This window comes from Colobus angolensis, unplaced genomic scaffold (genome assembly GCF_000951035.1).
Source record: "Colobus angolensis palliatus isolate OR3802 unplaced genomic scaffold, Cang.pa_1.0 Scaffold221, whole genome shotgun sequence".
NCBI classification, from domain to species: Eukaryota; Metazoa; Chordata; class Mammalia; order Primates; family Cercopithecidae; genus Colobus; species Colobus angolensis.
Genome location: NW_012115389.1, coordinates 1,006,353 through 1,010,484, shown reverse-complemented (window position 1 = coordinate 1,010,484; position 4,132 = coordinate 1,006,353).

The following is a 4,132-nucleotide window of genomic DNA, read 5'->3' as shown; positions in this document are numbered from 1 at the left end:
CTTCAGCCTGGGTGACAAAGCGAGACCCCCCATTTCAAAAAAAAAAAAAAGACTTAAATGTAAAACTTAAGACTATGAAAACTCTGGAAGAAAACCAACATGGATGGAGCTGGAGGACATTATCCTAGGTGAACTAATGCAGAAATAGAAAATCAAGTGGGAGCTAAACATTGAGTAGGGATAGACACAAAGAAGGGAAGAATAGACATCAGAGCCAATTCAAAGTGGGAAGGTGAAAGGAGGCTGAGATAAAAAAAACTACCTATTGGGTACTATGCTTATTATGTGAATGACAAAATATTCTGTAGCCAAACCTCGACAACACACAGTTTACCTAAATAATAAACATGCACATGTACCCTTGAAACTAAGGAATATCTTAAGAGAATAAAAATAAAGATTAAAAAAAAATTGTTGCCTTCCTGAAAAGCAAGGAATTTTTAATTTAAATATGAGTTGAAGTAAAATTAGTCTTAAATTGGTTTGTTTAGAAGTGAGAAATAAAAACCTGAAGTAGGAGGATAACAACGAGATGAGACAAGTTTGAGGTACATTTGAGACATAAATAGGTGTCCTTAGGAAGTGACTGAAAACGATGAATTACAGTGAGAGAGGTAACAGAGAGTAGCAGTTAAAATCTTAGCCTTGGCTGTCAAATGAAATGATGATACAATTTCAGCTTTGCCACCTGATAACAATAACACTATAGGCAATTGGTTTAACCTCACTTACCCTCATTATCTTATATTGTTACATGCAGTTTTGGGATGATTAAATAAGATAATGTTCCCAAATCATTTAATGATCCCTGGATTTCAGTGAACGTTCAATAATAGGTAGATATTGCATTTCTGACAGTGATGTTGATGGTGATGGTAGTTGTTGTGCCAATTAGAAAACAACGGAAAGCTTTCAGTTTAGGGCACTTTGTGATATAAAGGGATAAAACTAATCTGGAATTTGGGATATATGACAACTTTAATGTCTGTAGGATATCTGGGTTAATCTAGAAGAGATTATCCTAAGTGATAAAATATCTGGGTCACCACTGAACAGGTAATATCTGGCGCTATTACCCAAGACAAGGGTGTTAAATGAGACAGAATAAATGACCAGGAAACATTGACATGGATTGCATTTAAAGAGAGAAAAGAGCTCTCATGGAGTCAGGAAAAAAGATAGAAGTTAATATTATCAAAGAAACCAAGGCAAAATAATTTCATGATTAAAAGAAGATTAAACTGAAATAGTGAAGACATCTCAAGAGAGGGAAGACTGAGAAGAAATCATTGGATGTGGCAGTCAAGACATCCATTAATTATCATGACAGCTTGTTGTTGTTTTTTTTTTTTTGAGTGGGAATGAATAAAGATAAGGTAATTTTGTTGATGACCGGATGAAATATTTAAAATGATGGCAAAAATAGACCAATCTTCAAATCAATCTTCACGTTAGCCCTATTTTGTATGTGAGTAGAACAGAAGCGGAGAGAAATTAATATACTCATTTGTGATCACAGTTCATAACCAGTGGATCAGTATTAAAATCTTGCTTTTTCAGAGCAGTTAAAAATCATAGCCCTCATTAATATATTCTATTTGCAATTAATTTTAATGAGATTAGTTTGTCCACATATAATGAAAAACAAATTAATTTCTCTTGGCTTATAGACAGTGTTCTAATCTATTTGGTTAGACATTAACTTCAGTAGGAAGTGATTGATTTTCAAGGGAAGAAATTATTCAAAAATTCTGGCAAAATTTCACTTAGTCATAGATAAACAATTAGATCAGAATATTGTTTTACTGTGGGTGCCACTTAAAAGGAAGAAAAATTTTTTAAACAGGGAACCTAGTATTATTGGCCAGAGAAAACTGTTACTACAATTCTTGACACTATAACATGTCAGCTCTGAATCTGCTCCTTGACATGCCTAATACAGTCCAATTAAATGGCACCTGTTATTTTGGAGTTTCTAAAAAAGCAATTATCCTTAGATTTTTGTTTATTCCCACCCTTCCTCTAGCCCTGGAAGTAGTTGCTCATCCAACCACAGTAATGATGATGATAGGATAATTTCATCAAATTGATTTCAGAGACTATATGATTAAATCTCACAGATGGTTTGGAGGGGTCACTCATTGGCTAAACTGTTTTAGAATATCTGTAATTCATCAGGCCTGTCCCAGACCAGTTATTAACCTACAAAGCACAGAAATGCCAGAATCTGACTTCCACCTAAGGCTTTTTCGTTCTCCAAGAATGTAACTAAACATGTGGTCCATGGTATTGCTTGTGCTGAAGAGAAACAAAGGAAGATAATGGGATGGAGATGAGGACCTTCAATTTCCCCAGAAAGTTTTATGGGTAAAAGTAAAAAATTAAAAAAAAATTAAAACAAAGCTTTATAGGGGACATTTTAGAAAACAACACACACTGTTGTCTTTGAGGAACTCAGGCCTTTTGCATGTTTAAAGGAACAAGCAGACCCTAGGCTTAACACTTCCATGTCTAAGAGAACATTTTGTTAGTCAATTAATAGTTTGTGTCCAATATTTTAAAATAAGCATTAATTTTAACTTATATACAGAATGGCATAACACATAAACTTTTTTGTATATTCACAATCTTTTCAGAGCCTGCCAATAATTTAATAAAAAATCTAACCCCCTACAAAAACAACAGTTCTGCATAAATTAACAAGCTTGTTTTCTTTTTGTTGTTGTTGTTGTTGATTACTTTATTGGGATATAATAAGTACATAGTACAGTAAGAAAACTGCACTGTTCAAATACACATATTTGTATTCCTAAATAAACATTTTACTGATACATGTAAAGCATGCAAAGACAGAGAATCTCACGAACATAAATATGAGCAAAAGAAAGAAGCTAGACACAAAACATTACATATTATTTGAATGAATTTATGAATCTTATTGACAGGCAAAACTTGTTTATGCTAATATATGTCACAGTAGATATACAGTAAGAAAATTGTACAGTTCAAATACACATATTTGTACTCCTAAATAAACACTTAAACACTACCTAGGTTAGGATACAAAACATTCCTATTACCTAAGAATTGTCCCATATGCCCCTCTATGCCAATAACTCCTCCAGAGTTACCACTCTTATATTAGCATAAATAAGCTTTGACTGTCGTTAAGATTCATAGATTAATTCAAGCAATATGTAATCTTTTGTGTCTAGCTTCTTTTGCTCATAATTATGTTTGTGAGATTCTCTATGTTTTTGCATGTTTTATATGTATCAGGAAAATGTCTTTCTTACTGTTGCATACCACTTTTTTTTTTAATCCCTCCCCTAGCACCTACCCCCCACAGGCCCTGGTGTGTGATGGTCCTCTCCCTGTGTCCATGTGTTCTCATTGTTCAACTCCCACTCATGAGTGAGAACATGCGGTGTTTGGTTTTCTGATCTTGTGATAGTTTGCTGAGAATGATGGTTTCCAGCTTCATCTACATCCCTGCAAAGGACATGAACTCATCCTTTTTTATGGCTGCATAGTATTCCATGGTATATATGTGCCACATTTTCTTTTTTTTATTATTATCATACTTTAAGTTCTAGGGTACATATGTACAACATGCAGATTTGTTACAAATGTATATGTGTGCCATGATGGTGTCCTGCACCCATTAACCCATCATTTACATTAGGTATATCTCCTAATGCTATCCCTCCCCACGCCCCTCTCCCTCTACCCCACAACAGGCCCAGTGCATGATGTTCCCCTTCCGGTGTCCAAGTGTTCTCATTGTTCAATTCCCACCTATGAGTGAGAACATGTGGTGTTTGGTTTTCCGTCCTTGCGATAGTTTACTGAGAATGATGGTTTCCAGCTTCATCCATGTCTCTACAAAGGACATGAACTCATACTTTTTACGGTTGCATAGTATTCCACGGTGTATATGTGCCACATTTTCTTAATCCAGCCTATCATTGATGGGCATTTGAGTTGGTTCCAAGTCTTTGCTATTGTGAATAGTGCCACAATAAACATATGTGTGTATGTGTCTTTATAGCAGCATGATTTATAATCATTTGGGTATATACCCAGTAATGGGATGGCTGGGTCATATGGTATTTCCAGTTCTAGATCCTTG